A 10,881-nucleotide genomic window follows, 5' to 3' on the forward strand; every position below is an offset into this window, starting at 1 on the left:
AACTCAACTGCATATTTACACTTATTAAGTAGAATACCTACCGAAATGATGAGTTTGAGTATGATTTTGAAGTGCGATTCCTAAGTGAGTTGAGCTTGAGTACAATAAAAGTCGGTTTGAAAGCTCGTGAGCAGGTTCGACTATAGGTTCATGAACAAACTTGGCCATAATATTCATGAACAGGCTCTTGAGCAAGCTCTTTGGATTATTTTTTTCATAATAGTGTTTCCACAAAAATGAAAATGTAAAACTACGTAATTTTTTATTAAGAAAATTTCAAATAAAATTAAAAACCTATTTTCAAATTCAATTTTTTATTCATCAATTTTCAGGGGCCGCCACCACAGAGCTTCCTACCTTCCTCGTCCTCACTCGAGTCGCTCCTCAGACCATATTCTAAATCCTTGTCTCTGAGTCCTCCGTCTTCTTCATTGATGATATCACATGTTTGAGCTCACCATCCTCGCCACCAACTCATTTATTTGTTTATGAGTTTTGCTTGTGAACATAATTAATGAGATATTTACGAGTAAAATCAAGAACAGAACTAACGAGCTGCTCGTGAGCAAATCTCGTATATAAATAAAAAAGATGATCGCGAGTATATGGAGTTCGAACATGATATGGAGCTCGTCCATTTTCTATTGAGCCGAGGATGAGCAAGCCAAAGCTCGGCTCGACTATAACCCTATATTTGATAAAATTGAAAATTAAGTACTAAATTTTTAGTGTTAAATATTAGAATTAATTCCAAAAGAAACCCATGTGGTTACACTATTTTGTAGATAGAGGACTGTGACATTTCTTTTTGTCAAAACGAGGATTGTGCTTGTCAACATTTGCAAATCGAGGACTTTTGGATTGACATTGCCAAATTAGGTCGTTAACGTCTCAAAATGAAAAATTTCAAGAATTAAAGTTGTTTAGTATCACATTTTTTTTATATAACCATTTTTTTCTATTTTTCAAAATCATTATTTTTGGAGTTTTTTCTCTTTTCATCAAACAACACGTAAATGATCTCAAAACTAAAGGGTTACTTTTCTTGCTCTAGAGGGGTTAGACAAGGGGACCCCCTCTCTCCTCTTTTATTTGACATTGCTGAGGATTTTTTCTTTCGTTGGCTTGCTAAGATGGTGAGGGAGGGCACTTATTCTCCCATGTATTATTCTGGAGGAAATGCTTTTCCCTCTCATCTTCTTTTTGCTGATGACATGCTCATTTTTGGAGTGGCATCCCTGAGCAACTTGCATGCTCTCAAGGATTTCTTCCTGCTCTATGGACAGATCTCCGGTCAGTAGGTTAGTTGGGACAAATCTGCTATCTTTTTTGGTTCTCAGGTGAGTCCTCCAAGGAGGGTTCGTCTTGCTCACTGTCTTGGCATCCGTTTGGAGTCTCTCCCTTTTAGTTACTTAGGCGTCCCTCTATTCAAAGGAGCTCCAAAGGCTCGTCATCTCAGCAGTCTTACTGATAAATTTCTCTCTCAATTTAGCAAGTGGAAAGGTAGCTCTCTCTCCTTTGCAGGGCGCTTAACTCTAATTAAGTCTGCTATTACTGGTTCTCTGGTTCACTCATTCTTGATCTATAAGTGGCCAGTGGGATTGTTGAAAAAGCTCAATAGAAGTGTTAGGAACTTCCTTTGGTCGGGTTGTATTGACCAGAGGAAGCTAATCACGGTCCCCTGGAAGACTTGTTGCAAAAGTTTGGAAGGGGGTGGTTTGGGCATTAAGGACTTTAGGATCTTTAACTAGGCTCTTTTGGGTAAGATGTGTTGGGAATTGATTCAAGGTACCAATCTTGCTCTTTCTCTGATGAAGTCTAGATTTATGGCTGTCTCTAGATTGCCTAAAGCTACCATTGCTCCTTCCTCGATCTGGTCTTCTTGTAAGTTTGTTTATTCTTCCATTTGGGACCAGACTTTTTGGTGGATTGGCCAATCTTCATCGCTTAATTTCTGGACTGATAGGTGGATCCTACCTTCGGTGGCGGACAGATTGGGTTTTGACAATCAGGATAAGCGTTCTCGCTATAATTCTGTTGATGATTTTTTGGTAAATTCTGAGTGGCTTGACTTAGGCACTCTTCCTTCAGTTGTTCAAGACAGTATTCGCTCTATTCACCAGGGTAGAGATGATATTGACTTTTGCGCTTGGCAGCCTTCTACGAAGGGTATTTTCTCTGCCAAAGAGTACTATTCGGTTCTCAGTCCTAGTTCCTCATCGGTGGACTGGTATAAATTTGTATGGAATGCTCACACTCCCCCTTCTCGTTCCTTCACTTTCTGGCGAGTTTTGCATGGACGGGTCCTAACTCATGATCTCCTGCAGCGTCTTGGATTCTCCATTGCCTCTCGTTGTGCTCTATGTGGTAGGGATGCTGAGTCCATTAACCACTTATTCATTAGCTGTTCTTTTGCAGATTCTCTTTGGAGGGCCCTTGAGATTCATTTTGACTGCTCTTTGCTTCGTCATTCCCAATTCATCTACTTCTTCAGCTCTCTTCGCAACATTCATTTTAGCTCACAAGTGTTGATGATCTGGCGTGTTGCCGCTGTCACTTGCATCTGGTTAATCTGTTATTGCAGGAATGAAGCAATCTTTAAGGAAGTTTCTCCTTCTATTCAGCACTCGAAGATCACACTCTTTCGAATGATTCGAGAGTCCTTGGCCACTTCTAAAGGTTTTTGCTCTTCTCGGAGAGATGCTGCTATCTTATCCCGCCTTTTGGTTTCTCCTAGGCCGCCTCCTGCTCCCAACATTATTCCGGTCCATTGGCTTAAACCTCCTCCGGGCTGGGTTAAAGTCAATATGGACGGCTCTGCTTTTGGCACTCCTGGCGAGGCGGGAGCGGGAGGCATTTTTTGCAACTATCGTGGCTTTTCCAAAGGTTGTTTTGCTTTTTCTACCCCTCCTTCTTTTGCTTATATGGCTGAATTGAGAGCCGCTATTTTCGCAATCGAACTTGCTTGGGAGAAAAATTGGCATCAGCTTTGGGTTGAGTCAGACTCCATGTACGTTGTTAATCTGCTTCGACATCGTTCCATGGATGTTCCTTGGAGTATTCGATAAGAGTGGTTGCATTGTCTTAACATTTGCTCTAGGATGAACATTCTTTTTACTCACATCTTTAGGGAAGGTAATAGAGTTGCTGACGCATTGGCAAAGTTTGGAGTCTCTTCCTCCGTGATCAATTGGTGGCCTTCAGCTCCTGCTTTTTGCCACAGGTTTATCAATGATGACATTTGTAATATTTCTCATTTGCGTTTTCTTGACATTTCGTAAACTTTTCTCCTTCCCCCTTCTTTTTGTTTGTTGTCCTTCCTTTTCTCTTGTTCAAACTTTCACATTTTCTTTTATTAATATATTTTGGGTTTGTCAGTTCTTGGTCTTTGGGTGCTCACCCTGCCCAAGTTCTGCCTCATCCCAATTTTTATCAAAAACTAAAAGGTTGAATAATTAAAGTTGCTTAAAGTATCATTAAATTTTTGAAATTTTTATTTTGAGATTGTTAACGGTCAAAACGGGTAATTTCAATAAAAATAATACAACAGGAGCCTTCTAAATTTTATTTCACAACTTCTTCCTTAACATAATACATTATAAAAAAAACTTGGTTTGTTTAGTTTGCAAACACACAATCCTTCAGTTAAAAACTTGCAAACAAAGCTTATGAAGAGAGAGTGAATGCTAACTTTTTCAAAAATAAATAATAATAATAATAATAATTTTTGTTTGACAAAATTGAACAGGTCAAACCAGCAATTTTAATAATTTTGCTAACCCAACAAATCACTAAATTATTTTCTTGGAAAAAAAAACCAAATTTACCCCATTTGTGAATTCATGAAATAACATATGTTTTATTTTTTTTAAATTAACTCTAATTTTAGTGATAAGAAAATAAAAATGAGGAAAATATTTATAGAAATAACATGCATTTTAATATTTTGATTTACTAAAAAGTTAATTGTATATATTATTTTAGAGAATGAATTATAAATTTTGTAAGGGAGTTGTTATTTTTGAATGTATATAAATTAGTTTATTATGAATTGGTAAAATAATAATAAATAAACATTTATATTTAAGGAGAAGATTAGATAAGAGGATCGTTGATAATTTCATCCAACAATTCCAACAACTATCATTCTCTCCTCTCAATGGGCTTCAAAAAAATTGCCTTTGATCATCTGCTTCGTCATTGCGAACAACTTTACATGCAACAATATTTGAATCCTGTTATATACACAATACTATAAATCATTATAGTTTCAAAAATAATTTCATTTTGTGGGTTATGTTACCTGAGTCTAAGGAGTGTTTGTTTTACATACTAACAACAACAGTTAATCACAATTTTAGCTAACACTAATAATCATTTGGCTAATCAACCGCTAACAATAATCAATCAGCTAATAATAAACTGTTAACAACAACTACAAGCAGCTTACTATAATAGAACCTAAAATTGTTAAATGTACAGTTATTTAAACTCAAAATTGTGTCATGATGGAAACATTAAAGACATGATTTTTTTATAATTACTTAGATGTGTATCTGCATTTTCCCAAAAACATTAAAAGCGAATTCAAACTCTCTTTAAAAATAAAAATAAAGTATTAAAATAGTCTCGGGATTTCTAGCGAATAGCTAATTTATGGTCTAAGTGCAAAATAATACAATTTCAAATCCTAACCGTGCAATTAAAGATCTCATTAACAATAATTGACATATCAAATGATTGTATTATTAATCCCTCTAATTATAATGTAAAAATTGATATACTTGATGAATACACAAGAAAGACTCGGGGATTCGTTGCTCATATAGACTTAAGGAAAACTAGAAAATAGAATTGAATTACCGTCGCTAGAGTATCCCCCTCTTGTAAATACGTGTGCAAAAAAAGAGGATGAAGTTTAAACTCTTGAACGAACCATTGAGATTTAATTCCACAAGGAAATATTCCACTGTAGTAATCGAATGTCCGAACCGAACCAATTACTTGATCTCCTTCATTCTTTTGCTTCTGCTGAGAAAGCTGATAATATCCACCATCTTGTGTACTCAATACAATTTTGCCTTCACTACCACTAGAAAAAAAGTACCACTCATCCTGTTTTCCATACCTAAAAAGCTCTGCCAATTTCAATCAAACCCAGTCAGCATTATCATTAACAAAAACAAACTACCTTAAAATTCACAAAACATACCAAAAGGGAGGCGATCAGGACAACAAGAGAAGCAATCAAATGTTGGAATTATATCAGCTGGAAGATTTCGTCCTAATATTTTGTTGAGTAAGTAATGAAGAAGGAGCTCTGATTCGGTGGGACTGAATTTATATCCTACTCGTAGATTCAGTTCCTCCATTGGTTTATTTAGACGTGTGATCCGTGTGGATAGAATCTCAGACAATGTACTTTTTTTTAAAATAAATCTCGGACAATGTACTTATATAAAGAATTAGATGTGATCAAAGTTCCACGTCAGATGGAGATTCGAATTGTAACAGAAATAGAATCTAAATTTATGTCCATAACTAACTGATACTTTTTTTTGAATTCGACTTGTTAATTACGTCGAATATGTAGGAGAGGAATACTGATTTATTACTGATTATGGAATTGGATAAAATATTTATGAAATTCCACTACTTTGAATTCAAATACAACTGCAAATATTCAACTTTTATGAGAGGAATTCCTCCCGGATTAAAATCCGATTCGAAATTAAATAACTATGAATTCTAATTAAATTAATTCTAGCTAATTAATTAGGAATACTAATCTAATCCAGAAATTAGAATTACTATATGAACACAAATTAATAATTATCTTTTTTTTTTGATAAATAATTGTCTAATTCTTAAAGGATAGGGAAACTTAGACGTTGTTTGATAACCTACTTAATAATAACTTAAATTAAAATATTAAGTATTTATTTAATTTAAGTGCGTTTGATATTAATTATTTCTCCACCATTTAATTTAGTAAATTAAGTTAAAAACACTTATTTTGATAAATCAAAATATTTAACTTAAACATTATCAACAAATATTTTTATAACAATTATATCATTTAATATTTTCAGTACTTATAATATTCAACACTTAAAATTCAGTACTTATTTTTCCAGCATTTAATTTTCAGTTTTATCAAACAACATCTTAGTCTATAAGCTATTTTTAGATCATGGATTAATCGTTCTTCTTCCCAAATAATTTTGATATATAAAAACGTGACTGGTAATACAAGTTCGGGGTTTTAAAAGATTGTTCCACTGCCTACTCAAAATTAATAAAAACTGCAAAAGGTAAACATCAAACCTTTATTTCAGTTCATTTAATTATTTGGATATATAGTAAAATCTTTCATTACTATCAGAGCTCAGATATAATGAACTTGATTATTATTTTGTCCATATTTAACTAGCTCAAGATATCTACACCTCCGGTCGGATGAATGGAGGACTGGTCCAGGTTTTCATGAGCGTTGGCGGGTCCTGGAGGGTCTGTTAAGGGCAATAGCACCAAAAGAAGATTTTTAGAATCTAGGAGCAAATAGAATAGTGATAACGGAAATCTCAGACTTTGTGACTTTCTTTCTATTGCATTCTATCTCATCGTATCACATTATGTTCTATGATATTTGAGAATCACCGTCAAGATAGATATAACTGACTTGGAATCAGACTAAAACAACAAAGACTATATACTTTGGTCATGATCCGCCACAGTTTTAACTATAGAGATTTAGTTCACGGTCAAACTAAAATGAGTGAGAGTAAAAATATGTGAAGAATTCATAATAAAAAAAAGACAATGCATAATTAAACAAGTTAGAAGGAATATGCATGAGATTATAAGGGTAAATTACATACGTGGTGTACAACTTTTGTCCTATTTCACATTTTGTGTATAACCTTTAATTCTACACACAAAACTGTACAACATTTCACGTTATTTGTTTGTTATTTGCTTGTTATTTATAGGATGAAAGTCAAGATCTATCAAAATCTATAGTAGAAAGGTGCCTGAAAGAACTAAAGCAGGAGGGAATATTAGGTGAAGAAAACGAAAAGGTAAGACCGTGTCTTGTTTGAATTGGATTGTTGAATGAACAAAACTTTAGCTCTTGGATTGTATTGTTCTCTTGATTGTTGTCTAAATTATTATAGAAAATGAAGAGAAAGAATTGAAGGAAAAAGGAGAGGAGTAGCTGCTTCCATTTTGTTTGCAGAAAAATGAGAATGAGAAAGATGTTATTTTTATCCAAATAAAGTGAAAGTGTCTAGATTTGTAAAAAATGAATGAACCAGTCCTAATATGTAAATGAACTTTCAAATTAGCCCAGATTTATAATTAACCTCCTAAAAATACTTATAAAAATGCTAAAATATTAATATAACAACTTCCTTACCTTTTTAACAAATAAACCTTTAAAAAACAACAATCTAAAAGACTTACATAAAACATATGATTTATGTCACATTACATTCGTTAATCCTAATTTCGCAACTTAAACCAGAAAATGAAAGATGTAGGAAACACAAACTAAATAGTTTTTCCAGAACCCAGAAAAACATAATACAAGTTTAGTATGTCAAAAAATGAAAAGCTACCGGGTTGGATACCTTACTAGTAGTTAACTCAATTTTTTGAAGTGTTTAGACTTACATGTTTACACTCAAAATCCTATACAAGCACTTTAAGCCTAAACAATTCAGAAAATTGAAATAAATGTTATGTAATTTTTATGAAATATGTAATTTTTATAAAACATTGGAGGAATATTTCAGACTAATTTTAATCAATTTCATTTTTTCCTATTATTGCTCTTTTTTTTTCCAATTTGTTCTCCATTTTCTATAATTATATCAAATTGTTCATACTTTGTGCATTTTTCTATCTTTTTTTGTCAGACCTTGGTGCAGCAGGTCATAAGTTTACGTGGAAACGTAATAGCACATTTGTTCGCCTGGACAAAGTTTATGCTAATATCACGGCTCGTAGTCAGTTTCCGGAGGCGGCTGTGCTGAATCTTCCCTTCCATCATTCTGATCATTGTCCTATCTTATTCAGATTAGTTAGAGCTCCTCATCCTAAAGGGGTGAGACCATTTCGGTATTTGGTGGCATGGGAGTCTCACCCTGAGTTTAAAAATTTTGTTCAGGACAATTGGAAGCCTCATTCTAATGTGTTACAAGCGGTGGATGGTTTTAGAAGTAACGTGGTGGACTGGAATAAGAACGTTTTTGGCCACATTATCAGAAGGAAGCATAAAATTCTGAGTAGGATCACCGGGATTCATCGCGCCTTGGAGATCACGTATGACCATAGTTTGAATTGTCTACTCAGGTCTCTTCAGAATGAGTTGGAAGTTGTGTTGCGGCAGGAAAAGTTGCTTTGGTTTCAAAAATCAAGGAAAGCTTGGATTAAGGACGGAGATCGAAATACTAGGTATTTCCATCTCTCTATGGTTATCAGAAGGCAAAAAAATCGGATTGAAGCTATCAAAAATCCTAATGGAGAGTGGGTTTATGAGGATGAGGAGATTCGTGATTTGGCCCTGAATTTCTATAAAGAGTTATTTCAGGAGGATCAAGTGGATTTGGATAGAGCACAGACTAGTGCAACTTTTCCTATGGTTAGTGAAGAAAAGATTCTTAAAGCCTTTCACCCGATTGATTATAAAGAGATTAGCCAGGATATATTTAGTATCGGGGCTACTAAAGCTCCGGGTATTGATGGGCTCCCGGCTGGTTTTTATCATAAACATTGGGGAACGGTTAAGGATGGGATCTGCAGTTTTGTCGAGGGGGTTTTTAGAGGTTCTGAGGATATTAGGCTAGTTAATAAAACTCTACTAGTTCTGATTCCTAAGGTGGAGAAGCCTTCTTCTTTCTTACAAATGAGGCCGATTAGCCTGTGTAATGTTCTCTATAAGGCTGTTACCAAAATTATGGCTAATAGACTCCGTTGTATACTCCCTGATATTATCAGTCAGAATCAAGGTAGTTTTGTGCCTGGTAGACAGATGATGGACAATGTCGTTATTGCACAAGAAATGGTTCATTCGATAAAAGTTAAAAAGGGTAAGCGCGACATTGTGGCTTTAAAACTTAATCTGGAGAAAGCTTATGATTGACTTAACTGGAGTTTTCTTCTTGAGAGTCTGAAGAGAGATGGGATCCCGGAGAATTGGAGGAGGTTAATTGAGGTTTGTATTACTTCTCCAGTGTTTCAAGTTATGATAAATGGGGATATGTTCGAGGAATTTACTCCTACCCGGGGTATTCGTCAAAGTGACCCTATGAGCCCTTTCTTGTTTGTTATTGCTATGGAGAGATTGACTCACCTTATATAGGAGGTTGTGGTAACTGGGAGTTTTTTTTATCCTGTTTCCATTAATAAGTTTTGTCCCCCGGTGACGCATTTATTTTTTGCGGATGATGTGATGATGTTTGTCGAGGGAAGTGAGGAGCAAATTGGGGTGATTATGGATATCCTAAATTGCTTTTGCTTTGCCTCTGGACAAAAACTTAATATCCAAAAATCGCGGATGCTATGTTCTAATAATATCGATCAGGGTGTCTGTAAACGGCTGAGTGAGTTGTCGGGTATTCCTAGGGGTGAGCATCGGTTCGGTTACTAACCGAACCGAACTTTCGGTTAACCGAACCGAAATTTGCCCTATTTTCATAACCGAACCGAACAAGTTTGGTAACCGAATTTCATTTAACCAAAAATTTTCGGTTCGGTTCCCAACCGAATAACCGAAAACATAAAATATTTAATTTTTTCTACATTTTTATTTAATTAGTTTTCAAATAATATCCTTGTACAAAAGTTACAATTGAATAAATTAAAGACTACTAAACCAAAATATATATATACAAAGATAAAAGTGTATTTTTTAGGGTTGGAATTTTTATTTATATAATATAAAGATAAAATTATATTTTTTATATTTATATATGAAGTTCGGTTCGGTTATCGGTTATACCGATATTTTTTTCAATAACCGAACCGAAAACCGATTACTAAATTGAGCTAAAATGAAAACCGAACCAAACCAAAATGTTAAAATAACCGAACCAAATTAAAATTTCGGTTCGGTTATCGGTTTGGTAATCGGTTACTGGTTATTTTGCTCACCCCTAGGTATTCCTCTTACCAAATCTTTGGGCAACTACCTGGGGATTCCTCTCCATAGTGATAGAGTATCTAAGTCATCTTTCAAGGATGTTTTTGACAAAATTAATTGTAAGAGTGCTAATTGGAAGGTAAAATCACTTTCTCTTGCGGGTCGTCTTACTTTGATTCAGTCAGTGAACTGTGCGGCGCCCAATCATATTATGCAAGTTTGTCGTCTTCCTGAACCAGTTCTCAACAGTTTAGATAAAATCAATCGACGCTTCCTGTGGGGGGACTCGGTGGAGGGAAGGAAAATTCATCTTGTTCCTTGGAAGGAGGTTTGCCAACCTAAAGGTATGGGTGACCTTGGGATTAGACAGGCTGAGGATAATAACAAAGTGTTGTTAATGAAACTCCTTTGGAGGATGTGGCAATCTCCGTCTACTCTGTGGGTTCGGCTCCTGTGTAGGAAATATAGGAATGATAGGATTTTTAGAGGGCAAAAAGAAAAAATTCAGGTCTGTTCCTTTTTATGGAAAGGGGTTAATGCAGTTTTTTCTGAATTTTGTACTGGTATTGGTTGGTCGGTTGGCAATGGTAGATCGATTAGTTTTTAGAATGATGTCTGGCTTGGGAAGCGGCCTTTATTAAAGCTTTTTACTTTTCCTCCGCCTCCTGAGGTCCGAAATTGGAGAATTGCGGATGTTGTGACTGAGGAGGGAGAGTGGGATTGGTCTAAATTTG

This window comes from Euphorbia lathyris, chromosome 6 (assembly GCF_963576675.1).
Source record: "Euphorbia lathyris chromosome 6, ddEupLath1.1, whole genome shotgun sequence".
Classification (NCBI taxonomy): domain Eukaryota; kingdom Viridiplantae; phylum Streptophyta; class Magnoliopsida; order Malpighiales; family Euphorbiaceae; genus Euphorbia; species Euphorbia lathyris.